At 43.5% G+C, this 21,093-nt stretch overlaps 1 pseudogene; it reads right to left on the reverse strand.

Moving 5' to 3' along the window:
- Window positions 1–12,400: 12,400 nt before the first annotated feature.
- On the reverse strand, window positions 12,401–12,521 carry LOC136650828 (5S ribosomal RNA; annotated as a pseudogene).
- Between the last annotated feature and the right edge of the window lie 8,572 nt (window positions 12,522–21,093).

Genomic DNA, 21,093 nt, shown 5'->3' on the forward strand with positions numbered 1-21,093 from the left:
GGGTCGACACTTTCATCGACCTGTCCACCACCACCCCAAGATCTCTCTCCTGATCTGTCACAGACAGCTCAGAACCCATCAGCCTATATCTAAAGTTTTGATTTTTTGCTCCAATGTGCATGACTTTGCACGTACTGACATTGAAGCGCATCTGCCATTTTGTTGCCCATTCTGCCAGTCTGGAGAGATCCTTCTGGAGCTCCTCACAATCACTTCTGGTCTTCACCACTTGGAAAAGTTTGGTGTCGTCTGCAAACTTTGCAACCTCACTGCTCACCCCTGTCTCCAGGTCATTTATGAAGAGGTTGAAAAGCACTGGTCCCAGGACAGATCCTTGGGGCACACCGCTTTTCACCTCTCTCCATTGTGAAAATTGCCCATTGACACCCACTCTCTGTGAAACCATATATCACTGTACTAGGACAGACTCATAAGGCATGAATTCAAACACTAAATTTTGCCACTTTCACATGGGAAAGGACAACTTTAAGAAAAAATAAATGAAAGAGGCAGTCGTTCTGCTGAATTTTGAAATGAATCTGCAATTGTTGTTTTAAAAGGCAATAAGCACAATAAAGATCCCTGTTCATGGATTACTATCTTGTCATGGTGAAGGGGCTTGACTAACTCAATGAAGCTATGAGCTATGCCACGTAGGGACACCCAAGATGAACAGGTCATAGCAGAGAACTCTGACTAAACGTGATCTACTGGAGAAGGAAATGGCAACCCACTCCAGTATCCTTGCCAAGAAAACTCTATCAACTTGAGAATCAAAAGGCTAAAAGGTATGATGCTGGAAGTCCAATATGCTACTGGGGAAGAGTGGAAGACAATTACAAGTAGCCCCAGAAAGAATGAAGGAGTTGGGCAAAAACTGAAAGGTCGCTTAGCTGAGCGAGGTAACGACTTTCAAATTATGGTTTTGAGAGTCCTCTGGACTGCAAGGAGATTAAATCAGTCAATTCTACAAAAAATCAACCCTGACTGTTCATTGGAAGGACAGATACAGAAGCTGAAGCTTAAATACTTTGGTCATCTCATGAAAAGGAAGGACTCTTTAGAAAAGATCCTGATGCTGGGAAAAATTGAAGGCAAAAGGAGAAGGGGACGGAAGAGGATGAGATAGTTAGATAGTGTCACTGAGGCAATGAACATGGATTTGGACAAATTTCAGAAGTAGACAGGGAGGCCTGGTGTGCTGTGGTCCATGTAGTCATGAAGAGTTGGACATGATGTAACAACTGAAACAACAATACAGACACAGTAAGTACAATAAATTATAAAAACAGAATTCATTTAGTCATGTATTTGAACTTCAATGCAAAGTAGCCACACGGCATGAATAAAGGGATTTTTAAAAAATGACAGCAAAGGAATATCAGGTGAACTGAAATTCTAGATCCTAAATTGAACTGAAGTGTATTTCAGAATTATCTTAATGGAGAGATATCGGGGATCATTTATATTACCCAGTATCAGGGCTTTTTTTCTAATGGAACGCGGGGGGACGGAGTTCCGGCACCTTTTTGCAGGGGCCCCTCCCCTTTGGAGGCATTCCGGGGGGGAGCAAAATAGAGGCATTGGCTGGGTGGGTGCTGGGGGGTGCAGGGTGGGCGGGCACCTGGCCCCTGCCTGACCGCACAACGACCCCCTCCTGCCCCCATCTCCAAGCTCTTGCCTGAGCCCAGCCCACCTCCCCTCCCCCTGCGCTCTGCTTCCCAGCGCAGCTTCCAAGCCGGTGGAGGGCGTGGGGGACACACGCCGATGCCCGAGGAGGAGGACGGACAGCCAGCCAGCCAGCCAGCCAGGGAGATGGGCTGCGGCACCCACGGAACGCCCAGGTACTGGCTTGGCAGAGAAGGAGAGGAAGGAAGCTGGCTGGTGCAGCCCCTGTGCCAATCTGCAGCACGAGCCTAGGCGTGTCTACTCAGAAGTAAGTCTCATTGTGATCAATGGGGCTTGCTCTTGGGAAAGGGTGCATAGCCTTGCAGCCTGAGAGCCCAAGCATGTCTACTCAGAAGTTCCATTGTGTTCAGTGGGGCTTACTCCCAGGAAAGTGTCATAGCCTTGCAGCCTGAGAAGACGGGCAGATGAGGGGCTCTGAGGCTGCAGTCCTCTCCACACTTTCCTGGGAGGAAGCCCCACTGCTTCTAGTGGGACTCACTTCTGAGTAGACAGGCACAGGATTGGGCCCTGAGGCTGCCATCCTATCCACAGTAAGCCTCATTCACTATAATGGAACTTACTTCTGAGTAGACAGGCACAGGATTGGACCCTAAGGCTGCCATCCTATCCACAGTAAGCCCCATTCACTAAAGTGGACTTCTGAGTCAACATGCATAGGATTGGGCTCTTAGGCTGCAATCCTAGGCACTTTCCTGGGAGTAAGTTCCATTGACTACAACGAGACTTACTTCAGAGTAGACATACCTAGGATTGGGCTCTTAATCCTGGCAGAGATATATATCTGCACCCGTTTTCACATGCTAAGGGCAGGTGAAAAGGGATTCTACGTGTGTACAATGTGCTGTCCAGCCTTGCCAGAGATCCTACTCATCCTTCCTCCACAAGCATGCTCTCCACCAGCCAGCGTTTGCAGCTCCTCTCCAGCAATGCACAGCAGCTGCTCAGGGCAGCAGAGAACATACAATTGCATGCCAAGTGCTTTCCCAAAGACACAGAGTATTCTGATACCTGAATTAAACCATATTTAATTGCTTGTTCGCAAATGTAGCTGTTTCTATGTGCACCTAAGGACCCCTCTCGTGTAAGAATTCCTTTTTTTGTTCTTACTCCCACAGTTGCTTAGAGTAATTTTACTACATGGAACTCATGTAAGCCATTTTTTGGAATCCATTCACTGCTTCCTCTCCTCGAAGTAGTGCCACACTACATACTACATGCTACAAGTGCACCTGTACAGTATTTTTCCCCAAGTGTAGAAAAAGTAGCTAGGGGGAAGGGGATGTGGAGCTTGACAGCCCAATCCTATGCATGTCTACTCAGAAGTAAGTTCATCTTTAGGGGGAAGCACATAAAAAATATTTTATTTCTCCAATAAAAAATGGTTTAAAAACAAACAAACAAACAAACAAACAAACAAACAAACAAATGATTAACTAGTTGTGAGTTCCTGCACCTTTTTATTTACAAAAAAAAAACACTGCCCAGTATAAAGGCAATGGTTGTTGTGGCCTTCTTTGCATTTTAGATTCAGGCAGCTGGTAGCTAGAAAAAAGAAAGGACATGCTGGCGAAGGGAATATTTCCAATCATGCAGAAATGATTGTCAAAATGTGGCAATCCAATACCAACTAACATGGCAGTGGGCAGATTGTGTGATTGCTTGCACAGGATAGCTGGGTCCATGCTGTGTCTAACTATGGCTCTGAAAGAATACTTGAACTAAGGGATGTCCAGGACTGGTATTAACACAGTATCAATTTTTGATATGCAGTCGGAAAGAAGCTATTTTTGAATGGCCTATCACATCAGCAGATGGAGAAGCTGGCATCAATATCTGAGCAGTAGAAGTTTGCAGAATTTGGTCCCTGTGACAGCAAATGGACTTAGGGGAGCTGGGAGTCCTCAATGTTTGGTCCCTGCAACAGCGGATGTGCTTGGGGGAAGCTGGTATCAAAAGATGGCCACCCTGATTTGCTCTGGGGAAAGTGTTATCAAAAGAAACAGGTGATGGAAGTCCATAGCATTCAGAATTACATGCATTTCATTTTTTTCTGATGATTGTGATTTCCAACTGGCTGATGGTATTCCATCATATTTTGTAAGTAAGTGACAAACTTACATTGGAAACCAGGTCAGCTGGGAGAGGTGACAGGTTAGGCAAGGAGAAGCCATGCTAGGGTAGCTCCCCCATGTGGCAGGTTCAGTGTAGGAGACAGGGTTAAGTTCTGAAAAATTTGGTGAGCACTCTCCTCAAAAGGGTAAGGGGACTCCAGACCAATCTACAAAGACTGCCTGGCTCAGGAAGCTCGGATGGGACTCCACAGAGCAACTGATGCTGTATCAAAGAGCTTAAAGGGACTGAAGGAATTCTCAGTTTCCTCAACTCTTCAAGGGTTAACAGTGATGAATTACAAGTGCAAGTGGACAATTTGGAATTTGAACCAGTATGGGGTGGCTCAAAAAGGGGAGGAGTGCAGGACAACACATCTGAGCTGCCTCCTCCGAGATAGCAGCCTGCACTGAAAGGAGAGAGAAGAGTTAGGCCTGTTAAGATTTGCAGCAGATTTTGCAGTAGTGTCTTATTGGGGCCTGTAGGCAGTGATTTCAAATTAAGAACATAAGAACAGCCCCACTCAGGTCAGGTCAAAGGCCCATCTAGTCCAGCTTCCTGTATCTCACAGTGGCCCACCAAATGCCTGAGGGAGCACACAAGACAACAAGAGACCTGCATCCTGGTGCCCTCCCTTGCATCTGGCATTCTGACATAGCCCATTTCTAAAATCAGGAGGTTACACATACCCATTAAGGCTTGTAACCCATAACGGATTTTTCCTCCAGAAACTTGTCCAATCCCCTTTTAAAGGCATCTAGGCCAGATGCCATCACCACATGCTATGGCAAGGAGTTCCACAGACCAATTACACGCTGAGTAAAGAAATATTTTCTTTTGTGTGTCCTAACTCTCCCAACACTCAATTTTAGTGGATGTCCCCTGGTTCTGGTGTTATGTGAGAGTGTAAAGAGCACCTCTCTATCCACTTTATCCTTCCCATGCATAATTTTGTATGTCTCAATCATGTCCCCCCTCAGGCGTCTCTTTTCTTGGCTGAAGAGCCCCAAACGCTGTAGCCTTTCCTCATAAGGAAGGTGCCCCAGTTCAGTAACCATTTTAGTCGCTCTCTTTTGCACCATCTCCATTTCCAATTATTCTATATAATTAAACATATAGCCTAATTGGGAGTCAATAGATTGGACGTGTGTTTGTAAATATTGGGCCTGATGTAGGGTCTCACACCCTTCCTGAGGAGCTGCATCCTTCCCACGGACAAAAGAGAGGAACTCAAAACAGCTCCTCACTCTTGGTCTTCAGGCGAAGGTTCCTCCACCTTCCTCTCTTTTGTACCTGAGGTGAATGCAGTCATGTTGCACTGTTCTCATGGCTGCCCATTCAACATGTAGATTCTGGCCCTAACTGTAAGGATTGCTGATATCAGAGTCCTTAGAGGCTACAGAGGAACAGCAGTGGCCCATGGACCAACTCCCAACATTTTACCCCCTTTAATTAGCAAAAAGAAAGAAAAGAAAAATACTAGGAAGCTGCAAGAAAATGACAATGTTGTTTGAGAGTTCTTTTGTGACATGAAACATTAGATTTGTTGGATCTGGTCTGTCTTATTTATTAAATTAAATTATTATTTATATATATATATATCTTCGATACCTTAAATCTAGGTTTATGGTCCAAGTACCTTGCATCGCTATATATTAAGCAGTGATTTGAAAAGCTGCCTTTGACATTTGAAACTCACATTCCAATAAGAAAGTTGAGTTTCTGGGGTTTTTTCATATGAAATTATGAGGAATTTTAATATGACTAGAAGCTTTCAAACTCTGCCTTGGACTTTGTGATTCATGAACAGGTTTCCTCAGAGACATCAGCTTTTCCTCAGAGACATCAGCAGAGACAACAGATGCTCAGCAGCTGGGGCATCTCTCACCTGGAAACCAACTTTCCAACTTTCCGGAGCAGTGGATAAGAACAAAGCCAGTTGGCTGGAGCCGTTGAATAGAAGAAAGGACTATTAGCTGGAATTCAGAAAGCCATGTATAAACCAATAGACATACTGAACGGTTATCAGCCTCTCAAAGCTGAAGGATTTGTTGGCATCCTGCCCTTTCTATCTGAAACATTCCAGATGCAGGAAGTTCCAGACCAGTGCACCTTACAAGAAGACTCAACCATGACTAGTAAAATAGAAATCCAGCTACGTCAATGAGCGAGAATAATCTCATCCACATTTAAATTATATCAGAGTAGCTTTCCGGTTTCGGTGAAACGAAGCTCCATCCACTGAAACATGAGCTTATTACATTGAAACACTGCCCATGTCTTCATTTTTGAGACAACTTACTATTTTTATTTTTTATTTTTTATTCATGCTCTTAGGCCTCAGTCCTATCCCCCTCCCAACCTATGTGATGTAGCTGCTCTGCTGGAGCACGAGCTGCACCCAACATGGAGGTGGGGAGACAACAAAATAACCTGGGAGAGGTAAGTAAAAACATTCTTACTTACCTCTCTGTAGGCTGCCTGGCTGTCAATGGGTCTCCTTGGACCTACACTAGCTATTTTGCTGGTATATAAGTCGGAGGAGAGGCCAGGGGCATGACAGGCCAAGAAAATGGGGGCAGGATCCTAGCATGCACTGCTGCCACCAAGATCCACCCCTCCTGCCCCCTGTACAGCCCATGCCCCACCCTGAGACTCCTTGAAATTGCCCTCACCATCCCTTGCATCCAGGGATGCAGCACCCAGGAGCTGCTGGTGTACAGTAAGAGGACTTATGGCAAGATCTCCATAAGATTCAGCTGCCTGTTACCTGACTTAAGCTGAAGCAATTCAGCTGAACAAGCTGAATGGAACAATCCCGTTCTATTTCTTGATACTCAAGAATGTGCAATGCGGATTAACACACTTTACGCACCACTTCTGCACTTACAATCAGGAAAGAAGTGTGAAAAGGTATTTTACACACATACCTTGCACATTCAGTACATGCTTAATGTTCAAGGAAAAGGGCTTATTATTCTCTGAATTCTTGGGCAGGTTAGAAGTTGTGAATATGGCATCTGGCATGGTAGTTACTTTACACTGATTAATAGAATGGACAATCTTATGCAAGGATGTGATCTTTTACTCCCCACACATTTGAAATAAAAGTAAAAACTAGCTAAATATAGGCAGAGCAGTTCTTCCCATAAATATTTCTGCTCACCTGAACTGACCAGTTGTAAAGCAGTGTGACTGGCAGATCAGACTGGAAATTTTGCAAGAATATCTGTTTCTGTTCATATGGAAGACTCTTTAGGACATACTTTAAAGGGACATTCTGGTATATTTTGAAATGGATATTCCTAAATGTTATCTGGGTCACAAGAGAGCCTGATTAACCATGACAGAATTCTCACTGAAGGAGCCTTCCAAGAGACCATTTTAGTTAAAAATAAATGATAACTAAAATTATTCTAAAACTGACCACTTTTTAAAAGGCTATACATTTAGTTCACTCTATCACTGTGCTATACAGGTCCAGCCTTGAAATACACAGATTTTTTTATACACGGATTGACTCAACATGAATGGCCAGTGCAAATGAGAAGGCATGTGCTGATACCTGGAGAAGGGGAAAAATGCACCCCTTTAAAATCACAGTTTAAAAAAACCTATTTTCTTACTGTTGTATGCAACCCTTTACAGGTATAACCTAATCACCCATAGATTTTTCTCTCTCAATGCAATGAGAAGTGCCCTTTAAATTAAAGGAAAACAGTCCTTTAACAATGGGGGGGGGGGAGAGAGAGAGCAGGCTGACAATCCATCCATCATTTTCTCTTCAGACAGCTTCAGCTTAAGACCCTTCCCTTCCCCCTGAGCATGTGAAAGAAAGATACTTTGCATTGGTGAAGGGAGTGGTTGGAGTGAAGCCTTTCTAAGCACTTTGAGAGAGACTGATTGTTGGATTGTCTTCTTAATGACTCTCTCTTAACATCACAAAGGTCAGCAAGGCTGTTTTTAAATCACCAGAGCAAAGTAACTTTGTTTTTTAAATTGATTTACTATAGTGCAAGTAGTTTTTCAGACATCCACTTGAGATCTTGGAACTGAACCCACTGGAATAATGAGACTCAACCTGTAGTTTCATCTTTCATATTATCCCACCTCTTATTTGGCTGAATTCAAACAAACATATTCATTGTTTGATAACTGCCAATTCCAACTGCATTCCTGAATCAGCCCTTGTGGATTAAAGGCCAACAAAGCAGCAGCAAATAGCAGATTCAGGCATTAAAAACAGCTGGGGGGGGAGCCATTCTCAGTCTCTTCCCCCATGCTACAGTTCCAGTCTAGATTGTGGCTTCTATTTCTAATGAAAAAGATGTGAAGAATCCCAAATATAAGATGCCCATAGAATGAAGTCTAGTTTGGTCATCACTGGATGTCGTACATACATATTTGAACCAGCCCCCTATTGATTCTGTGGGTTCGGTGTATGACGGGCAGCCCAATCCTGAGCTGCTCAGCATGTGGGGCTGCAGCAGAAAATGGCCTTTTCAGGAGAAGGGGACTTTCATTCCCTTCCTCTGGGTAAACCAAGTAGCCCCACAATGGGGCTACTCAATTCTATGACAACCCAAGGATCGGTGTAGAATTTAGAGTCTCCATGTTGGGTGGACAGCTTCGCTCCGCCGGTCCTGCCTCCCTCCCGTCCCGTTCCCTCCCCCCGGCATGCCTCCCCCCCGCCTCCCCCCAAACCCCCACTTACCTCTCCGCAGCCCGGTGGTCCATGCAACCGCCAAGCGGCAGAGCTCCAGTGCTCCATTGCTCCAGTGGCAATGTTTGTTCCCTTACCTCGGAGTTGCATTGCCCTTATGTCAGTGCTGGAAAATTGATTAGGATTGCGGCCTAAGTAAGACACAAATGTTTTAAAGTTCTCCATGTGTTTAGGCTTTAGACCAATGCAGTTTAGACCAACTGGCTTAGACCAATGCAATGTCCCTACAATAAAGCATATTTCGTTTGCTTTACAATCCGGAGCCACAAATTCTTCCACAAGAAATCCAGGCTGCTAATATTGAAACAAGTACTGATGAACTTATTGCAAACCGTACGGAGATATGATTTGTGAAGCAAAATATGTGTGAGACATACTTTATATAGGACACACAGTATTTCACAAATTATATCTTTAACATGGAAAGTCAAGCACTGCAGACGGTTTCAATGGCAGCAACAAAACTCCTTTCAACTTCTGCACAGCCTCAAACTTTACATGCACGATATACTGTAGCCCTTCAAGCTCATACTTTCAGATAATTGTGTTCGGCTCCCAAAATAGCAATGCTGATCAGACAAATCCCCTGCTTTATTTTTTTTTCCTAAAGTATAATTTTCCCCCCATGGCTAATTTCTCCCCAATGGCACATAACGATAATAACTCACAATCTTAATAAAGATAATAGCCTGTGGTATTAATGATGGAAAACGCAATGCTTCAGCTCAGGCCTTTTGTTTATGCAGTGGAGTTTCTCCTCTTCAGATGGGTCAATAGCATTAAAAGGGCCCTCACCTCTAAGGCCTCCTCCCTCTCTTCTTCCAGTCATAGCTGATGAAGTAAAACCTGTTCAGGTTTGGCAAAAATGCATATCAAGAAGTACTTTTTTTCCCCCTTTCCTCAGATTTTACTGCTTGTTTATTATGGGGGAAAAAAATTCTCCCAGCACAGCAGCAATAACTGGAAACATGACCCATAAACAGACATCAGAGCACGCACACTTCTCTCCTGGCTACTTCATTCCATTGTTGTGCCCCAGTTGTGTACACAAGGTGTATTATGAAGTGATGTTCTTTGGTTCTGCAATAAAGTGAATTCCCTCAGTGACTTTCAACACGATCGCCAGACTGGCAGCTTGCCATCTGGAAAACTGACATGTGGTTCCCCTGGGACCCCTGAACAGTGCTGCTCCAATCGCGTTTGTAACGAAAGGAAATGGAAAAGGGAGCTGCGCGCTTGTTGAGTGCGCAGAAGAAGGACACACAGGTGCTCATTCTTGACAACCTAGATTGGTTTGCTGGCTTTTAGCATAGAGAAGGCCCTGTATGCAAAGCAAACAGGAGTTTCCAAAGCCAAGAGGGTCTATTTGGGTCCCACAACACAAAGGATGTAGTGCTCTAAAAGAAGGCCTAGCTTAGTTGTATTATGGATAGTACATATTACAGGAGTCCCCCAGTATTCATGGGGTTCTGTTCCGGGGGGACACACCCCCGGTAACAGAAACCACAGATATCAGGGACCCACTTGAGACACGTTAAGGAAAAAACAAAACAAAACCCTCGTAACTTATCGGGTTTGCAAACTTGCAAAATTGCCATGAATTCTGAAGCAAACCTGGGCAGAGACAAGGGCCTCTGTGTGACCCAGAAGTGGCTGGAAGAAGCCAAAGAGACTACCTGAAGCCCTGCAAATGCAGCGAAAGCAGAGCATGATGATCCAGCAAGTTACTGGGATCTTTTTTCCTTTCTTAACATGTTTTCCCTGGTAACGGATAACTGAAGCAAATGGATACTGGCTCCACAGATCCCAGGGCCCAACTGTACAAAAGGGACAAGAAACAATACTCACCCTGTTTCCAAGATTTTGAAACTGAATGGAATTTGCTGGAAGCATTTTGATCTGTCTGCAAGGCGCTTGAAGCCACCTAAGTTGCTGCTTTGCTCCTGGGGAAATCATCTTGAGCTCTGAAGAGCAATAATGTCAAAAGACCCATGCACACCTTCCAGAACTGGACCTGGCAGCTTGAACTACAAATATTATTATTATTAACAGTATTTATATACTGCTTTTCAACTAAAAGTTCACAAAGTGGTTTACAGAGAAAAATCAAATAACTAAATGGCTCCCTGTCCCAAAAGGGCTCACAATCTAAAAAGATGCAAATGAATACCAGCAGACAGCCACTAGAACAGACAGTGCTGGGGTGAGGTGGGCCAGTTACTCTCCCCCTGCTAGTAGTAGTAATGCTCCAAGTCATTTCAGGAAGCAGTAGAAAGAAAATGCTCAACTCAACTCTCTCCCAGTAGAGCTTTTTGCATAGAGAGATGCACACATCCTTCATGAATTTGGAACTTGTGTATACAGTATATTGTTGCAGAAGATATGTACACATTCCTCCTGTGCATATCAGCCTAGAAGCATGGAGAGGGGAAGTGCAAGGCACCTGTGTGTCCACTTCTCTGGGTCTCTGCACTGTGAAAACATGCCAAATCACTTTGATTGGAGGCCACAGTAGGATAGGATGGAATGTGTGCATCACAAGCAGCGATGGCATTATTAAGCCACCCCCAGGAGTCAAAAGATTACATCAGTCTTCAGCCTGTGACAGATTGGTGTTCCAGTTTTATTATCCCAATAAACGGCTCCACAGCACTTTGGAGGTTTTTTATCTCCTGTGGTTTTCCTTCAACAGAACTAACAAAGCCAGCTGGTGGGCATGCTCCCTTCACTGTTGATTGCTGCAACTAATTAGAGGTGAAGAGACTAGGGCCACTGTATTAGTTAGGACGATGATTAATCCCCTTATTCTTTTGATTCCTGGAAGCAGTCAAAACGAAGAAGAGGCACCTTCCCAAGCAGATGGATTGACCCTTAAATGACTCAGATAAACAAGGTTGGATGTGGGATAGTTTTGGGAGAGCTCAAAGAGTTGTTAGGTGGCATTATTAGGAGTCCTCAGCCTTAACAGAGAGAAAGCACCAGAAAGTGCATTACACAGGGAAGTTCTGATAGGAAGCTTTGCATGCAGTTTCAGAAGTCAAAGATAACTTTATTTAAAGGAAATGCTTCTTTGTAGGAAAGGATGGGTATGGATCCTGCAGCTGTTCCATCTGGCTATGTGCCCTCTCATCAGTGAGAAGGGGAAAGAGAAGGAGTAGAAAGGAAAGAAGGACTGAGAATTGCACTCTGAGTAACCAAAGAGTAGGCATTACTTAGGGATAGAAAAGAGAGAGAACACCTTGTCCCCCTGCCACTATCTACCTAGCCTTCCTGCCCCTTGCTGGTACAGGTGCATTCTGTGCACCAGTGAGGGATAGGACTGGGATGCTAATTTTTTTTTTATGTGACTATTCTTGGTTTTGCAGCCTTATGAGAATGAATGAGAAAGTCTTTTCAGAAGTCTTTACAGCTCACTTGGGACATGGTCCATTCAATGTCAAACATCCTTAAAAGACTGGGATTCTGTTCACACTTCTGTGACAGTACCTAACTAACCCCGTCCCCACCAATGCATCCACGCCAATGGAGCACACACTGTATCCTGCAAATGACACTCTGGAAGCTCCTTGAAGCAAGGGAAAGGGGAAGCCTCTACTATCCCAATGGATCTTTGCAGGTCTGCACCAGCTATTTCCTGGTGTGACTCTGATTAGAGAAAGGGATAGGGAAGTGAACAGGGAATGGGTTAGGTTCTAGCTCACACCAGGATCTAGCACCAAGATCCACCCCCTTCCTCTCCCATTCTGCTTACCCTACCCCCAGCATCCTTTGAAATCAATTATTCTGAAGTGTACTATTAGAGGTTTTCATGGTTTGCTTTAGAACTTCTAAATTTTTGAGGATGGTTGGCAACCTTCAGTCTCGAAGGACTATGGTATAAGCCTACAGCACCCAGTATTCCCAGGCGGTCTCCCATCCAAGTACTGACCAGGCCTGACCCTGCTTAGCTTCCAAGATCAGACGAGATTGGGCATGTGCAGGGTAACTTGGATCTGCAAAACAAACAAACAAATGTAGGAACATGGTTATTAAACAAATACATTAAAAATGGTTGAACGAGCCTAGCTTTTCCATATAATTTTAATGATTTAAAAACACACCATGGCCATCTCTAATAGAATGACTGACTTTCATGAACCCATTTCTTTTAGAGGACACATCTGAAAAAAATGCTGAAACTCATGAGGTATCAGGACATTTCACCACCAACATAACAGACAAGTCACCTCACTGGAGGAGAACTTGAACTGTACCCTCAGCTCTTGAGAAACTCAGGAGGAAGCATATGAATTAATGGTGCAACCAGCTCTCCTTTCTCAAACAACAACAGCCTTGCTGGGTGTCAGTCAGGTTCCGCTAACTCCATTTCTGTTTTCAGAAGCACAGTTCTGGCACATCTGTGCTAATCAGATTCCAAATCCACTGGCCTTTGCTGCAGTAAACACAACCTCAAAAACAGGCAAAGTGACAAAGTGAAATTATTGTTACCATAGGGATGGAGCACACTGAAAGGATTCATAAAAGGGACAACCGGGATTGGTCTAATTATATTAAGCTTTGTGGACAGTGACTGTATTACTGCAGCCAGTAGGATATTGACGAAACAAGCTTAACAAAAGAAAGGAGTAGATGGGCTTTGGTAGAAAAAATTTTTTTAAACTCTCTCTGCCTTTCATAAAGTCATTATCTGAATTAGAACAAATTGTGCCTCATCTCATTACTTACTGGAAAGTCTACTTATAGACTACACACTCTTATACAGGGGGGATTTAGGTGTTCAGGGTCTGAAAATACGTACCTTGGCATGTGACTGCACTGGGGAAATATTACAGATCTGCACTTTTAACAGCCTACTCTGTATATACTTTTAACAATAATAGTAAATGGGGCTTGCTCCTAGGTAAGTGTGGGTAGGATTTCTAAAAATTTTCCTGCTTGGTGACATCACTTCAGGTCCTGATAGATTTTCATTCTAAAAAGTGGGTCCCAGTGCTACAAGTTTGAGAACCCCTGCTCTACCTTTGAACCACTGCTTTGAGAACCACATTTCAGCTGCCCTTTGCTGCATGGCAGAGCAGCTGCTTCTCATGCAGAAGGTCCCAAGTTCAATCTCCAGTTAAGAAGATCTCATGAATCCAGCTGAGCTTACTCATGTACATGTGTACTTTGGATGCAAGGGCGAGCAGGAGTGCCCAGCCCATGACCCACCTTGTATGGGCTTGCGACCCACAGTTTGGGAAAGATTGGGTTAGTAGATTCAGCCTGATCATCTTGGGAGCATGTTGGAAGGGCAAACCCTCCTCAAGTGTTTGCCTCATCTTATACGAGGAACATGGTTCTATGTTTTGTGGTTCTCGTGTATTGTGTGGTGCCATGTTTTTCTGCCATCGTGCTTTGTGGCATGATCCTAAGCATCAGTGTAGCATATTAATGTCCTCTTTGTGGTAGCAGACTCTTGAAAAGAAATGCAGCAGTTCAGATCCTCCCTTCTTCATTCTCCTGATGTTAACTGACACCATGGCTTAAAGCCTTAGTGTAAGAAATCAAAATAAAAGCAAGCAACACCTTTAAAAAGGATCAGCAAGTCCAGTATGACCTGAAATATATGATACAAAAGGAACAGGATAGCAATATTTGAGCTTTTCAGTGCAAAGCAGTGCATAAGAATTTTACTTACAGCCCAATTCTGTCCCCAGCCAACCCAGACCATGCTGGCAGGTCATGTAATGCATGCTAGGGGGAACAACCAAATAGACCAGGAGAGGCAAGTATTTACGTCCCTATAGGTTGCTTGCCTCTAATGAATCTCCTTGGGTCTATACTAGTACTTTTGCTGGTCTAAGATCTAGGAGATTCCTGGAGGTGGATCTAAGCCAAGAAGGGGAGTACTATTTCAGCATTGCTGCTGCCAAAATCCCCTCTCCTTTCCCCAAACCACCCACGATCCTTCTCCAAACTACCCCTGCCGCCAGCTATCTCCTCCAGCAGTGGTTTGGCAGCCCACTGCTGCCAGCACAGAGTTTCTCGGATCCTGTGCTGTTGGTAGTGAGCTTCCTACTTTGGAGTATTTTATGCAAACAGATGGTCTGGCCTTGTGCAAACACTGGCAGATAGCAAAATCCATCAGTATAAAGACCTGATAGGATTGGGCCATTGGTTCTATTATTCATTTTGTACACATACAGTGCATTGATTTTTATGGAGACCTGGATATTTTGGGGTTGCTTCACTGTGGCACAAGGTAGCCACTGGTTACACCAATTGTCTTGAATCAAACTGGAACACTGGGCATGATATCCTTTTATCAAATGCTTTACAAATAAAAACCAAGTTCAACAATATTAGGTGTGCCATAGAAACCTACCAATTTTCCAAAATATTTTAAGGCCCCCCCCCCCCCGGAAAAAAACACCCTGATGGAAAACAATCACCACAGATACTTGCCTATAAGTCGATCTCACAGATAAGTCGAGGGTCGGTTTTGAGCCCCAAATCATGGAATTTTCTATGACCCTTGGATAAGTCAGGGGTTAAACTTGGGGGGGGTCTGACTATAATTTTGTCTGATTTTACCCGAGGCCAGATCCTGAAAAATAACCTTCCAGTAATTGTTGCCTAAAAACTGCACAGTTTCTAATTTATTAAAAATACAAGAAAAGATCATAGGATGCATTTTTGTTCATTAACTTTTAAAATTCTGGTCTTCACAACATTTGTGTAAACACTGTCAGAGTAAGTATTGTGCCCGTAAGCAACATACCAGAAGAACCATCAGTCAAATCCTTCTTTAAGGTGCCTGGTGTGTGAAGCCAGAGGCTCTACATATAACATGCAACAAAACATGCAATTGGGAGTGCGCAGTTCAGTTCACAGCAGGGAGTCGAGCAACAAGGACTGAGCTGCGCACTGTTGCAACCCTATTGAGTCAGAAGCAGACCCACTGCTTTCCATGGGTGTTGTTCTTAAGTACTGGTGCATTGCAGCCTGGGACCTTGTTTCAGATGGAAATGAGGATCACATCTTGGGCTCTTAAAAACCAGACCCCTAAACTTGGGGGTGGGTGAAATTCTTTGCAAATGACTTGCCAGGAATGTTCTGAGCAGCTACAAAAGAAGGAGGCATTTCCCTTCTTCTCCAAACTGGAAGGGAGACAAAGGGGCTTCTGGGAATTGGGGGGAGGCTTTGTGGGAGCATGTGCTAAATTCCATAGCAGCAGCCCATACAGACTACAGTTCCAAGAAGTGCCTTCACTTCTCTTCCTGTCTGAAGAAGAGGCTGCCTCTGAATACCGTAATTACTGGTGAAAATTCTCCTTTTTCTCCACCTGCTTCCTGCTTCTCAGCCCATTTCCAGCCCCCTCCCCACTTCACCAGACAGCTGCTGAGACTCCATAAGCTTCCCAGAAGCTCCCAAAGGATCCTGCTCCATCCACTGCATTGACCCTGGTATAAGTCGACCCAGATCTCAGACTCCATTCTGGGCATAACTTTTTCGACCTATAGGCGATAATATACGGTATTCAAGAATATGCCATCTATCTGCAAGAGGCATTATCCATTTTTTCAATTATGATTAGATCTGAAAATTGATTTTTAGGATATTTCCCTAAAGTGGATGTGCAACTTTCCTCAGCATAGGATTTCCCAAATTATTTTATGGGATAATTCAGATGTTAATTTGGATCCCAGCAAATCCTTGATTGCTTTTTGCAGGCATGAATGTTCTGACATTCTATTTAAAGAATATTATATTAAATATATGTTGAATATAATACTATTTAAAGAATGATCCACAAAATAAAAGCAAATCGTTAAAATATAAAACAATTTTATACATGCCACCATTATTCAATAAAGGTCTAAAAAGAATAAACAGCAACAGATAAAAACCAAAACAGAGCAACTAAAAATACCACAGTAATAGTAATAAACCTAAAAGAGATTAAAGATCTAGCAATGGGGAAAACACTTTTCCCCATTTCACAGCTAAAAACATAAGAAATGTCCATGGTGGACAGGCAAAAGGTTCATCAAGTCCAGTAGACGATTTCATTAACAGCATTTAATTATATACTGATTTTCAACAAAACAAAAAAGTTCACAGAATGATTTACCCCTTTCTGAACAACCCAGTCCACAATGGGTCACCTCGGCCCCGTGCCAGCTTTTTAGCTGGTGCAAGTCTGAGGACAGAAAGGGGTGAGGGTGCTGCAAAAAGGATAGGACCTGGTGCGTGTCATTGCCAACACATCTACCCCCTCCTGCAGCCTCCTCACCTCATCCCTCCCTCTCCTTACCCGATTTTGCCTCCTCTACACCCTGTTTCACCCTTCCCCATTCCTGCCACTACTTTACAAACTCCACTGAGTCCAGGCAGGTCCAGCAATGCATGGAGAGCACTGCTTCCTCTTGCACTTAGTTCCATTGTTATAAATGACTGCTCACAACAGCTCAATCAGCAATGGATTGGACTGTAAGTCATGTCCCTTCTTAATCGCCTTTTCCTCAAGCTAGTCAGCCTCAAACATTGTAAGAAAGACGTTACAGCCTCCTGATCATTTGGGCTGCCTTCTTTTGCATCTTTTCCAGCTTCACAGTATCTTTCTTTTGGTGTGGTAACCAGAACAGTACACAGTACAGGTGCGCGCCACTTAACAAAGGGGATATGTTCGCCTATCACCATTGTTATGTGATTAGGTCATTAAGTGAACATTCAGTTCAATCTATTGCCTTTCTTGTGTAAACAGACACTCCCCGTCAGACACTAGCTGGCTGCACAGGCTACTGCAGATAGATTACCTCTTCTTTGCATTAAGAGCCTCTCTGTTGCATAAATGTCTGTTGCTATGTCTGTTGCAGGCTATGGAAAAACGCAATTGCCTCATTAAGAGCATCTTTATTGTGCTTTGACCACCTTCATATATGCTATCCATTGTCAAGTGGCACACACCTGTATTCCAAATGTGGTCACATCATAACTCAGTAGGGTTATTGAGTTTCCTATTGAGGTTATAACCTAGTAGGGTTATTGAGTTTCCTTTCCTATTTCTCCATAATATGGAATTTGCCTTTTTTCATATGCTCCCATACACTGGACTGACATTTTTATTGAGACTGCAAATGCAAGATCCCTATTCTACTGGCAACTGAAATCCCATCACTTCATCACTGGCAACTCAGATCCTATCACCATATATATGCAGTTCACATTTTTTGCCCCGGTGCACATCATTTTATACTTATGTACACTACACCACATTTGCCCTATGGTTTCCATTCACTTAGTTTGGAGAGATCATTTTGGAGCAGTTTCACAATCTGCTTTGGTTTTTACCATCCCAGAAGATTTGGTGGCATCTGCAAACTTGTCCACCTTGCTGTTTATCTCTAACTGCAGGCCATTTACGGACAATCAAAAAGTACCAGTTCCAAGAGCAGTACTTGGCAGGACTCCACTTCTTCCTTTCCTCCACTGTTAGAATTGTCTGTTCTCTGCTTCATCTTCTTTAATTAGTTACTTATCCAAAAAATGAGCTGAACTCTTAGCCCATCTGGATTGCCTCTACCCACATGCCTGTGGTAGTCACAATTGCACTGGGGCACTTAAAGCCCAGCCTCCTCTGGTAGGCAGAGGCAGGAAAATTGAGGCAACTGATTGGCTGTTGAATCAGTTGGGGCATGGCATGGCTGTTACTGGGGCCAGAAAGATCTCCCCAGCTTCAGTCCATGCTTTATCAGCAAGCCTCACCCTTAGCAGAAACCCTGCTGATTCTCCTTCAGCAAGGCTCATTCACCAAGATGCTTCATAATTTTATATTCAATTATTCTTTCAACTGCTTTACTCTGAACAGATGCTAAGCTGATCAACCTATAACTTCCCAGATTGCTCCTGAATTCTTTATAAAATATTGGTGTTACACTATCTACATTCCAGTCCTTTGGTACAGAGGCTGATTTAAAGGACAAGTTATACACTTTGGTTAGAAGATTTGCAATTTCACATTTTTGTTCAAGAATTTAGAGTGTGTGCAATCTGGATTCAGTGATTTGTTAATATGTCATCTTTCAGTGTGCTTTAGAACTTCATCCCTTATCTCTTAAATTTTCTCAGTTCCTCAGACACTGTCCCTGGATTGCTTCTTTCAATATGCTTATGGCAATCAAAGAACTCTAGAGTTAGTGAGGCAAGATTTACCTTTGTAGAAACCATGCTGATTCTTGTTCAGCAAAGCTTATTTTTCCATATGCTTAATAATGTTAACCAGTTGTCCTCTCCACTAGTTTACCCAGAAGTTAAACTGCCTGGCCAGTATTTTCCTGGGTCCTCTTTAAAATATCGCTGTTACATTCTCTATCTTTCAATCCTCTGGCAAAGAAGTTTATTCTAGACCTAGTTTATTGTTTCAGCTGCAGATGTTAACAGGTAACTTTGTACCTTTTAAAACAAAAACAAAAAACTAGCTTGCAGTTTCACAGTGTGCCAGGCTATAACGCAGGGCTGCCTGGTTTACTTTTCCACATAGTACTGAGCTATTGCTACACATCTTGTTTGGCAAGGTACCACTTATTCTGTCTTCTTTTTAATAGATCCACAAATGTTTGGAAAACTCTTGCTATGTTTGGGACAGTTGTGCACAGAAAAAATAAGTGATTTTTCTGAGTCACTACGGGTGACTCAGCATTACAAGTATCTGAAGCAGCTCTTTCATTAGTCTTTCATGGATTGTAGTTTTGACTTCCATTTCCAGATAATTTCTTTTGCAACGGATGGGGATTGAGGGCCCAATCCTGAACCTTATCAGCTCACCACCAGCGTAAGCACTGCAAATGTGCCGTAAGGCACACCTGCAATACGTACTGCCTGGCCAGTGTGGGCACTGCCTCAGCGTGAACCCACACTGAGCCAGCACTAAGCGGAGAATGGGCAACCGACTCCCGGAGCTCTAGGCAAGAAGGCGTGGCAGGGCAGGGGGGGCAGAGATGGCGGTAGGCCCTGCCACCATATCCTGACCCCCATCCAGACCTAAGAGACCCAACACGGGTCTCCTTGAATGTGCACCTGCTCGATAGCAGGCGCAGATCCAAGGAGATCCATCAGGGCCACCTGGGTATTACACAGGGTAAGAGAGCGTTAAGTTCCCTTACTTCGAGTAGTTCTGGCGGTGATTCCCAGTCCCCTAGGATGCCACAGTAGCCATTTCGGTGCCACAGCAGCCCTGGAAGGTCAGAATTGGGATGTGAGACAAAGGGTGCAATCCTAACCCCTTATGTCAGTGCTTTCCAGCACTGGCATAGCGATACCAATGGGACATGTGCTGCATCCTGCAGTTGGGTGTCACTCACGGAGGTCTCCTCAAAGTAAAGGAATGTTTGTTCTCTTACCTCGGAGCTTCATTGCCCTTATGTCAGTGCTGGAAAGCACTGACATAAGGGGTTAGGATTGTGCCCAAAATGTAACTTTGGTCACTGTTTAGTCAGTCAACACAACCTTCAAATTCCTCCCCCAAAGTGTCAATCCATGACATTTGATGTTTGACTTCAAATCTCCCATTTTGAAATTTATTTCAGGTTCAATGTAGGACTTGTGCATGGAATAAATATAATGCATCATTACAAAGAAGGGACAGATGTTATTTGAACTGCCATGTTGATCTGGGCATGTTAATAACAGATACTGATCTCATTATTAGCCACATACTCTGTTCATTGTATTATTTAGCTGTAGGTATCTTGTGGCAAAAAAAGAAGCACACAACAAATATTACTAAAAAAAAACAACCTTCCTAAATAGTTGCAAATTTTTTTTTCCACTGACTGTCAGGACTAAGTGATCCCAAGCATCTTGACATTATTCAGCAATCACTATTTCCTCCCCATGAGCTCATATCTGCCTTGCATGTTTTAGAAGTGACTGGTTTGGGCATGCCTGGTTTTGAATGTGTGCCTGCATTCTTCTTGATAACATCAAGTGTAAATTTAGCAGCACAGCACCATTACCTTGTAATTGAACTATTACAACATGCATGCACTAAAATAAAGCAATTGTGTTATCTTGTTGCTTCCCCTTCTCATTCCTTATCTTATTCCCTCCCTGTTCCTTGTTACTGTGCTTCATCAGGCCATCCTGAAAGTTGACTGATAAATAGTCAGGAACAGGGCTGTGTCTTCATATCTTTCCTTTAAATTGCCTTGTATATTTTGCGCCACTGGGGGAAAAAAATTTTTTTTCTTGCAATTGGCATTGTACTCCCAGATGGTGAGATCAACTGTTTGGGAAAGAGCAGTATTTCTGAAAGACTGACCTTTATTCCCCAAATGTTGTCACTTCTACCACTACCATCCCCCTACGCTCACCAGAAAAAAAAGCTATTTAGAAAGACACAGAAAAACCTCTACAAAGCAGAGTGACTGGCTTTGACCTTTCCTGCATGAGAAAATGAATACTATGCCTTTCCCCAGAAAATAACTATATGATGATTATCTGTCATGCCACCATACAGGAGCACATGCAATGCAATGAGAGTTTTTTTTCAAACAGGTTTCTTCTCTTGATCTTTCAACGTACATTATCAG

The sequence above is a fragment of the Tiliqua scincoides genome, chromosome 4 (genome assembly GCF_035046505.1).
Source record: "Tiliqua scincoides isolate rTilSci1 chromosome 4, rTilSci1.hap2, whole genome shotgun sequence".
Classification (NCBI taxonomy): Eukaryota; Metazoa; Chordata; class Lepidosauria; order Squamata; family Scincidae; genus Tiliqua; species Tiliqua scincoides.